Source organism: Triticum aestivum, chromosome 1D (assembly GCF_018294505.1).
Source record: "Triticum aestivum cultivar Chinese Spring chromosome 1D, IWGSC CS RefSeq v2.1, whole genome shotgun sequence".
Taxonomy (NCBI): Eukaryota; Viridiplantae; Streptophyta; class Magnoliopsida; order Poales; family Poaceae; genus Triticum; species Triticum aestivum.
Window position 1 is genome coordinate 428,152,143 of NC_057796.1, and position 11,216 is coordinate 428,163,358.

Consider the following 11,216-nt stretch of genomic DNA (forward strand, 5'->3'; position numbering starts at 1 on the left):
CCTTTCCTCTTCAAGGGAAAACCAACGCATGCTCAAGAGGTAGCACGCCAGACCCCCCAACTTTGGATTGGTTTTGGGGCCAGTATAATCTTTGTCTGTGGAAGTCGCTGCCACTGAGGGAGTCCTAGAGTAAGGGGTCTTCGGGCGTCCGCCTGTTAGCCATGGGCCGGACTGATGGGTTGTGAGGATACGAAGACCGAAGACTGCACCCGTGTCCGGATGGGACTCTCCTTGGTGTGGAAGGCAAGCTTGGCGACCAAATATGTAGATTCCTTTCCTTTGTAACCAACCTTGTGTAAACCCTAGATCCTCCCGGTGTCTATATAAACCGGAGGACTTAGTCCGGAAAGGAGATACTCATTACCATAGTCATATAGGCTAGGCTTTTAGGGTTTAGCCGTCTCGATCTCATGGTAGATCAACTCTTGTAATACTCATATTCATCAAGATCAATCAAGCAGGAAGTAGGGTATTACCTCCATAGAGAGGGCCCGAACCTGGGTAAACATCGTGTCTCCCGTCTCCTGTTACCATCGACCTTAGACGCACAGTTCGGGACCCCCTACCCAAGATTCGCCGATTCTGACACCGACATTGGTGCTTTCATTGAGAGTTCCACTGTGCCGTCCCCAAAAGGTTCGATGGCCCCTTCAATCATCGACAATGACGCTGTCCAAGGAGAAACCTTCCTCCCCGGACAGATCTTCGTGTTTGGCGGCTTCGCGCTGCGGGCCAACTCGTTTGGCCACCTGGAGCAGATCGATAGCTATGCCCCTGGCCATCAGGTCAGATTTGGGAGCTTGAATTACGTTGCGGACATCCGTGGAGATTTGATCTTCGCCGGATTCGAGACCGCGGCGACCGCTCCTGGTCACCTTGATGAACATGACCTAAATCTGTCGTCAGACCGCATCCAGGAGATAGCTCCTGTAACCACTCTGGCCTTAGATCCAGAGCACACTGCGGCATCCAAGGATTGGAGGCTCAACCCCACCACGGAGGCCACATATTCCCCGGCGTTGGAGCCACACATGGACTTAACCTCACACAATACTCGTGTCATCAGAACTCCGGACTCTTCTCCGGGTATAAGTTCCGAACCATGTGAGTCCGCAGATGCCGAACTTGATCACTTATCGATCTTTAGTTCAGCGCAGCAGACATCTACCAGCACTCGCCCTTGGGTGATGTGCTGAACTCATTAAAGAACTTGGCCTTGGAGGGGGACTCACAGCCGAACTATGTTCGGTACGAACTAGAGGCTGACAATGGAGAATTTTGCTTCCCACCCGCCACCCACTTCATAGCCACGGCTGAGGATTTAACCAACACACTTGATTACGGCTCCGAAGACATCGATGGTATGGACGACAATGCTGAGGAAGAGCAAGACGCTGGACGGCCATTTCTTCATACGATGTGTACATGGTGGATACACCCAAAACAGCCAACAACGATGACAAAGAAAATCCAGTCGAGAATAAACCTCCTGAGACACAGCAAAAACGCCGGCGTACACGGCGCCGCTCTAAGTCATGTCGTTCAAAAGACAGCAATGCTGGCACCGGTGAAAATAATACTCCGGACGATGCTGAAAACAATGAAGACCTTGCCGAGGTAACATCCGAACAGGAGGAGCAAGAAAACAGGCAAGCTAGCCCCGACGAACAGGCCAGGCCCAACGAGTCGAAGGACGGTAGTTATCGTCCGCTCTCTGAGGATGAGGAAAGCCTCGGCAACGAAGATTTCATCGTGCCTGAGGAACCTCTCGAGCAGGACGCTTCAAGCGCCAGCTAATAGCCACTGCAAGGAGCCTGAAAAAGAAGCAGCAGCAGCTTCAAGCTGACCAAGATCTGCTCTTCGATAGATGGACTGATGTCCTGGCAGCCGAAGAACACGGCCTCAGATACCCAGCCAAGAGTTGCCCGAAGCGAAGGTTGCTACCTCAGTTCGATGAAGAGGCGCCGGAGCCCATACTTCCCACGCGTAATGCGGCCGACCGAATACTACGCGGTCGGGACAGTGCGGCGGACCGACCACCTCGCGGTCGGGATAGAGCGGCAACTGAAGCCGAACAGCAGCCCGCCCCGCCGCCATGAAAAAACAGAGACAAAAAAGTCCGGGGTCATGCATACGACCTCCGGCAAACCCTGGATAGTAGAGCAGGATATACCCGATCGATCTACGGATCGTGAGGACGTTCCTTGACACGTGATGATGGCTACCTATTCGGACCTGCACTACAAAAAAAAGACACATCCGTGATTTGGGCCGAACGAATTTTTTTCTGTCATACTTATGACACTTCTATGACGATAATTGTGACAAAACCCTGTATCATCATAGATGTGGTGGGGTCCTACTTCTATGACAAAAAATCATGACAGAAAATGGGCTTTTCATCCTGGGCGGGCTGGAGACGCAACTGCATGACATTCTTTGGGCTGTCCATGACGGAAAAAACCGTGGTAGAAGTGATGGCGAGGAAAATATCGGGGTGTTCCCGATTACAGTGGGTGGTCGGGGCCGAGCGATGCGCGTTTCTCTCGTACATGCACGCGCGTGGGTGCGAGGCATTGGGCTCTAACTGAACCCGAGCGAGGCGTTGGGCTCTAACTGAACCCGAGCAATTGCACTGCAGGCTATGTGTTACTGAACCCGAGCGATCGATCGATGGCTGTTAACTGAACCCGATCGAGCGATTCCTTCGCTACTGCTGCTAACTGAAGCCGATCGATGCTGCCTCTGGATGAACAGTGAGTGTTGCTGGGGGGTTTGGATGAACAGTTCCCAGTGGGGGTGGATGAACAGGACCCCGTGGTGTTGCCTCTGGATGAACAGGACCCCGATTGATCGAGTCGGTTGGGGCTGGATGAACAGGACCCCGTGGAGGGCAGGATGAACAGGACCACCCTGTGGAGGGCAGGATGAACAGTAGAAGGTGGAGGGCTGGACGAACAGTAGCCCATGGAGGGGTGGTTGAACAGGAGCCCGTGGAGAGGGCTGGTTGAACAGTAGCCGGTGGAGTAGCGCGCGGTGGAGGCTGGATGAACAGGAGCCCGTGGATGAACAGTCGCAGGTGGAGACTGGAGGAGGTCGATGGTGGATGAACAGTAGCCCGTGGAGGCTGGAGGGGGTCGACGGTGGAGATGAACAGTATCCCGTGGAGTCCCGTTTTGCGATACACCACACCCCTCCCGATGAACAGGACCCCCGTTTCGACCGTAGCACTCCAACACAAGTCCGTTTCCTCCATTTTGCGGTACGCCACACCCCTCCCGATCAACAGGACCCCCGTTTCGACCGTAGGAGGTCCGTTTCCTCCGTTTTGCGGCCAGACCCCTCCCGATGAACAAGATCCCGTTTCGAACATGGCCGGTCGAACACAAGGCCGTTTCCTCCGTTCTGCGGTACGCCAGGCCTCGTTTCCATCGGCTGTTCCGTCCAAGCCCTCCCGATGAACACGACGACGCAGTTTCTCCGTTCCGACCCAGCCATGTACACGAGCCCTGGCCGTACGTATGCGCGAGTAGGCGTTCGAGACCCTGCCCGTATGTACGTACGTGGCCGTATTTTCTTTCTTGCACACTTGCCGCTGTACGTACGCGTACATGCTACATGCGTGACTCTACTACGACACGTGCGCGCCTCTACATCGACCAGTATGTACGTACACGTTCGCGACCAGAATGACAACGCTACGTACGCTTCAACCAGGTGGGTCCCGACTGTCAGGCACTTCCTTGCATGCAAAGATGTAGCTGGTGGGTCCCAGCAGTCAGGCGGGCGAATCGTTTTTTTTGCCCGGACGCACTTCCTTTCCTGCGAAGATGTAGCTGGTGGGTCCCACCAGTCAGGGGAAAACGTTTTTTTCGTGAAATACGGTGGCTCGTCCGGTGGGTCCCCACTATCAGGTGGAGGAATAATTATTTTGCACGTAATAAGGAGGCACTTCCTTGCTGCGGCCATGGACCCAGCTGTCAGCCTCTCCACATACAGTCCACGTCCGATGGAAGCCGTTCCTTGACCATGTTGACCATGCCGCGCCGAGAGCACCAGGGTGGTGGACGACGGCAAGGCCTAGGAAGGGGACGACGCGGAGCCAGGGAAGACGCGTCAGTGGATGCCCACGCGGAGAGGAGTACGAGGGTTCACTGGTTCGGCTGCGGTGTGAGGCTGCCGTCGCCGCAGAATAACAGGGGGTGTGGGTGAGTTGAGGGATGGCCTGGCCAGCGGTGGGAGTAGTAGGGGGCGGGGAGGCCTCCGCGCCATTGCAGCCGGCCACGGGAGGTAGGAGTACGAGGCACGGCCGGCGCTGGTTTGGGCGGCTGGAACAAGAAAACCAGATGTTGAAGAAGCACTACGGCCGTTGGATGGACATCGTACGGTCAATGGAGCTAGAATCGTGCATATTGACTAAGTTGACAAAGCCCTCCGTTCCCGTCAACTTAGTAGGCCCACAAGTCAGCCTCCCAGTATACTGGGTCCCAGCTAGCAGGGGAGTATTCATTTTTTTGTGCGTAATAAGGAGGCACTTCCAGTGGGTCCAAGCTGACAGCAGGGGGAACGTTTTTTTTGTGAAATACGGTGGCCCGTCCGGTGGGTCCCAGCAGTCAGGGGGAAATGTTTTTTCGCCAAATACGGTGGCCCGTCCGGTGGGTCCCTGCTGTCAGGTGGAGGAATAATTATTTTCTGCGTAATAAGGAGGCACTTCCTTGCGGCTGCCGTGGACCCAGCTGTCAGCCTCTCCGCGACAGTACTCTTCCGATGGAAGTCGTTCCTTGACCACGTTGACCACGCCGCGCCGAGAGCACCAGGGCGGTGGATGACGGCGAGGCCTAGGAAGGGGACGACGTGGATCCGGGGAAGACGCGGCAGTGGATGCCCACGCGGAGAGGAGTACGAGGGTTCACTAGTTCGGCTGCGGTGTGAGGCTGCCGTCGCCGCAGAATAACAGGGGGTGTGGGTGAGTAGAGGGATGCCTTGGCCAGCGGTGGGAGTAGTAGGGGGCGGTGAGGCCTGCATGGGAGGCGGGAGCAGGCGGTCCCACCGGCGCTGGATTTGGCGGCTGGAGCAAGAAGATCAGAGATTGAAGAAACACGACGGCCGTTGGATTGACATCCAACGGTTACGTCTGCTAGAATCGTTTGTTGACGTATATAATAACTAAAAAATTCTTGCATACGCGTCAACTTAATAGGCCCATAAGTCAGACCATTCCCTCTTTTTTTAATGATTTATATATAGCTCATTGCGACTTCTTATGCAATTTATTGCAGTCCGTTTTTTGGTCGGCCAGGGCCAATTTCGCATAGTTCTGTGGGTTCCAAACTATTTTTAATACCAAAATGTCGAGCCGGATTTAAAGTACTTTGAAGATATATTTAAATTAGGTTAATGCCCAGTGAAATAGGAATCTGAAAATGTGAAAAAATTCAGAAATTATAAAGTAATTGCCAATTTGTCATCTGTTTTTATATTTACAACCAATTTCATATTACTTTCAAGATTTGTAGGCGTCTTGAAAGAGTTGCAGCCCATCAGGGCGTAGAAAAAAAGGCCTGGATTGGGTATTCTTCAGAAAAAATAAACTGGGCTCATTTTCACAAAGAAAAAATAGCTGGGCTGGTCACATGGTGAACATAAAATATAAGCCTGGGCTAGACGGGCCACAACCTAGTTCAAACCCTGCTGCGTCTCAACAATAACAAAAAAATAGTGCTCGAGCAGCTACGTCCCAGGTGTCAGCCGATCTTGTGCTATTCTCTTGTCTATTGACTATATATGCTCACAATGTCGTAGGTCCCAGATGTCAGGAAAACACTAGGAGGAAGCATTTTATTTTTCCATACACTGACATGGTGGGCCCGTACTGTCATCCTCTCCACGTACTTCTGCCGATTCCTGTTGTTTGTTGACCATGTTTACAACGCGAGAGGGCGGCGCCGTGGCGAGTGCACCAAAGCGCGCGGAGGACGATGGCGAGGCCTCGGACATCGGCGTTAATGATTTAGGAGACGGTGTGGCGGTGATGCATGCGCTGAGGCGCAGCCAGCCATGGGAGGCGGGAGTAGGCGGCCCCACCAGCGCTGGTTTGGTTTTAGCTGCTGGAGGAAGACAGGACTGAAGAAACACGACAGACTGTAAAAGCAGCAGGAGTACTTAACAACCTTAACTGAAACCAGCAGGGGCACTTAACAACCATAGCTGAAAGCAGTATGAGTACTTATACAGGTTCAACCGTACAAAGCACACCTCGAACAGTGCTACTTTCCCTACAGTTAACCAAGGGTGAGGCCGCCAAGCCCCAGGACAAGGCCCAGGTGCCACTCCGCGCATCCACAACCTTCTGAAAGCGGCTTCATCTCGCAATGTGGTCAATAAACAGGATATTCGCTTTAGAGCCATGGAAAAGCAGGAACATAATCTTCTGTCCTATTCTCCAAGATGGACGGGCCTTCATTATTTGAGACCACCCATGAATAAGTATCTTTTCACCTCCAAGGGGAATGGAGTAGGTCGACATAAACATCATGTTGTGACCAAGCGCAAGTCTGACCCGACCATGGTCAGGCAAATGTATAGGAACAATAGAACTGGGCAATTTCTGTTTCAAGAAGATCACAGCTGTAAAACTATGTATAAGCAATAGTTTATGAACAACATATATAACAGAAAACAGCTCGTACCATAATTTTCTCGACATAGTTGGACCTGTTCAACGAGTGTAGCAGTGGCACACATATCCCACGTGGCCTTCCACCATTGAAACACCCCACAAGGACCTCAAGACGATCAATAAAGTGTAGGAACTTGTGGATGTCGTACCAGTCAACTTCAGTGCCATCAGTAACAGCCGAGTTGTTACAGAATAACAAACGAGCAGCCTGCTTAACTCTAAAAAAACCTACACGTGCCACCAATTATAAGAAAATATTAGTTAGAAGTAGCATCTTCGTGAGAGATTCGTTGGTACTTCTAAAGTTAAATTGTGATTAGTTAGACAAAATAGGTGGATTAAGAAGTAATCGAGGCAACAAGCAAGAACCAGATACAAAACTAACATGGATGAACAATTGGAACGACGTCGGGGTGGAAGATCGTAGTGAAGATGAGACCAGGTTCTGCTATTTCCATCAACATTCGTGCGCCAACTTTCAGTCCGTAACACTTGAGAAAGTTTATCCAAGTTCGGCCATAAAAAAGCAGCGATCTTCTTGGTTCATGAACCCAACTCAGAACTTATATCCATGGCTTGTCTTCACTGTGACCATTAAACTGGTGTATTCAGTTATGGCAAGGCCGAGCATCTTGAGTACATGTGTTCTGGCAGAGCAAATAATGCACTGCAGGAAAAATAATATGAGAACACAATGTATTCCCTATCCAAATCTAGAAATAACTTCCTCCTTCACGTCTGTGTTGACCATCGTACTTGTAGTACCTTTTATCCAAATATAGCAATCCAAATTTCCAAATTAGTCAACAGCATGTTCAAAAAAAGCCCACCCTCCCGGATAGAAAAGAGGATTCTAGGAACATACTATGCGCGTTTTAAAATCTTGTGTTAGGATGAGAAGGAACAAGTGTGGCATCTCGCCGAGGGCGCAGAAACATATAGGGTCCTCGCACTTTGGGCACTGCAAATGAAACACACTAGATTCAGTAGGAAGAAAAATGCATCAACGGCGGCGGCTGCCATCCTAGGATTATCCGCGACCAAGGGACTTGGATTTATCGGGGATGGATGAAGAATTCGTACCTGGTTCTCCATGAGAAAACCCTATGCAATCATCGAGAGGGGGTTTTCTCTGAACAAGCAGACGTGGGAGAAGGGGATTCAGGCCCAGTGAAATATTGCCGCTTCGTCCGTCCAACTTACTGCTAAAGCTGGAAAGGGGGGGTTGTGGTTTGACGGCTCATTGGGCATTACTACGGCGCTACGACCAGGGTGTGTCTACCGTGCAGTTGTGCACTCTAATTTGTGCATATGGCACATGGACCCCGTTGCCGGATGCTCCACATATCAGCGAAAGGAAGTAGAAAGACAGGAGTAACTAGTTACACAAAAATATATTTTTGATAGAAAGATACTCCCTCTGTAAAGAAATATACAAATCTTTTATATCACAACTTTATACATAAGAAAAATCAAGGGGAATATATATAACATATATAATTATGAAAATATAGAGTTGTTTTTAACACAGTATAGACGAGTTGGTGATGATGATGTGCCTGCCATCCTGCAATATAGGCCGTCCGATTTATATCTGACGGATAGGAAGGAAACTATGGCAATTTTGCAAAAAGGTACCCACACACCTCTCCACATTTGCAAATAAGGCCTTCCCTCATTCATCCTTTTCTCTCACAAGATAAAATACTCATACAAATGCATCTTGATGCTACGTACAATGCATGGGCATTATGGGGGTTCAGCTGAGAATATAATACTCAGACAAGCTCACGGTTCTGGACTTTGGGCCGCAGGCCCACCCTGCATGTCTGGGGGCCCATGTGTTCTACCTCAGCGCTTTTCATATTGCAAGCGATTGGTACGGCGCTGGTTTTAGATGCTGTCGCAAGGCAAGTACACAAAATTGAATAAAGCACGGCAGCTGTTGGAATGAAATCGAACGACAGTTCCTAACCAGCAATGAGAGTTGCAATTCTATCAATGATATACCATGTGATAAATAATACTGTCATATTATTTATACACACAGGACACTTGTTTCACCATGCCAGATTATTACATCAAAATATCTCGTACGATAGATCAGTTCGGCAGTTGCGTGCTGCTACTGAAGAATTTCAAAGTTGATTTGGACAAGCTCTCCTTGCTGAGAAAGTTTGATTTCGAGATCATCCCCTACCGCAAGATATGATTTAGATTTGAACCTTGACCATCCTTTAGCATCAATCATTATGCGACCATCCTTTGTACTTATGGTATATTGAGCAGGTTCATTCACACCAAGGCTGCACATGGTAAGAGAAACTTGGCCGCTGTCGCCTGCATTGTTGAACGACTCCCTCGTTGCTCTAGGAATTCTCTGTTTGCAAACAAGAAGACATACCCAAACAGTTAGATCAACACAGTGAATCATGCGAAACAACATGGAAAAAAAAGAACGAAACACTTGGGCGGCCAATGATCCAATATCCAAACAGTTACCAAGGCTGCACCATCACCTGCACCAACACTTACCAAGAAGGTGGACATGTCGGTTTTTGTAAGGAGTTTGGTATATGAAGTGCGAACTGCAGCCCAGTCTGTTGCCGATGCAACTGCTCGTTCGGTTGCCGCTGCACGGGCCGGAGCAGATGCAAGTTCAAGTGTTGGTGCAGGTGCCGAAGCCACTGCTGCTGCCGGAGATGGTGCTCCTTGTAGAGCAGGTGCTGGTGTCGGAGTAGGTGCCGGTGTCGATGCCCGACCCTCCGGTAGATCAGCCTGATCCGCTGACGCGGTCGGTGCCCAATCCTCAGCTGGATCAGACCGAGCTGCTGCCGCTGTCAGTGCTAGAGGAACTGCCGGTGCTCGATCCGTTGCTGGAGGTGGTACCGATGTGCGAGACAGCGGCGATCGTGTCTGGTCTGCTATGATCAGCTTTCTAACTTGACTAGGCTTCATGATCGTGATCCAGTTTTTTTCTTCATTTCATTTAAACGCGAGAAGGACTAATTGTGGCGTTTTTGTTAAACCAAACTACAGTTCATCATAGGGATTCAGCTTGTACTCAGACAACAGACTGATCCAATTTTTTCCAGCAATATAAGTGATGGACAGTGCCTTCGTTACTGACACGACATAAGAAGTGAAACCTGCAAAAATAGCCATCGTAGAGCAAACCAAACGGTTTATTCTGTGATGAATGGCACATGGCAAAACCTGCATCGTAAAATTGCAGGAAAAGAAAGAAAACATGACATTAAATCAATAAGATTTAGACAGTAAATCAATAAGATTTACTTGATGTGACACAAGTGAATCCTTACCAGGAAATCACTATGTTGAAGTACTAAACAGAAGATTGATCGTCCAACTACGGGTGGCATGCAGGGCCCCCGCCTACTCCCACAAGCAGGACAGTCCAAAGGTCATGACAAATCGTATGGACCGAACATCCATGGGACTGGAAATCCCGGTGGGTGCGATAAACCCTGCAATGCATACAGATATTGGAGTGTAACCATAAGTGATAAACCGTCCTCACAAAAAAGATGATCTGGATACATATACAGACTGAATTGAGTGGACAGACATTAACATAGACCTTTCTCAGGACTGACCACACACCAAAAGCGGCAGTACTAATAAACAATACAGAGTTCACAAACACAAATCAAGTACCGAACAATAGTACTTACTACAGACAAGCAAAGTTGCACTAATTAAACTCTGCAGACTATTTCTTGCCACCGACCTACGGGATGAACCCCGCATAACTGACTAGGCCATGGACTTCGCCAGAGATGTCTACATGCACCATCACCATCTCGTCAACCTTGGAGAACCTAACAGAGTGGTCTTTCCACTCATAAACATGATCATGAAGACATGCCGCATCAGATTTGTTGGGAAGCTTTACAAGAACCACACCCTTCGTAATTGAAGGCACGGCCAGGAAATTGTTGTGGTCAAGTACAGCCTCGAGAACACACCTGACAACAATGCTACAGGAAAACACTAGTTCAGGACACGTGGCAACAAGGACACAACAGCTGGATAGTTTAGCAGTAGAACTCATCCTCAGGTCTTCCAGTTCACACGGCATGACTTTGAGAACTTCATCTCCACCGCGGACCTGGTTGTAATTCAAAGAGAAACCATATTTTATTACTACCTCCATTCAGAAATATAAGATGATTTTCGATATTATACTCCATATATGACTACATATACGCACAGAAATGAGTGAACGAAGACACTAGAACATGTCTTCAAAGGCATGAGAGCAGAGGGATTACTTGCAATATCCATAACACAAGTTACTGAGGCAAATATACCCTCTTCAAAGGTAGCATTGATGTTCATAAAGTACTCCCTCCGTCCCAAAATTCTTGTCTTAGATTTGTCTAGATACGGATGTATCAAGTCACATTTTAGTATTAGATACATCCGTATCTAGACAAATCTAAGACAAGAAATTTGGGACAGAGGGAGTAGTTGAAAGTAATCTATAAGAAATCAGTGTCAACCTCTCGCATGT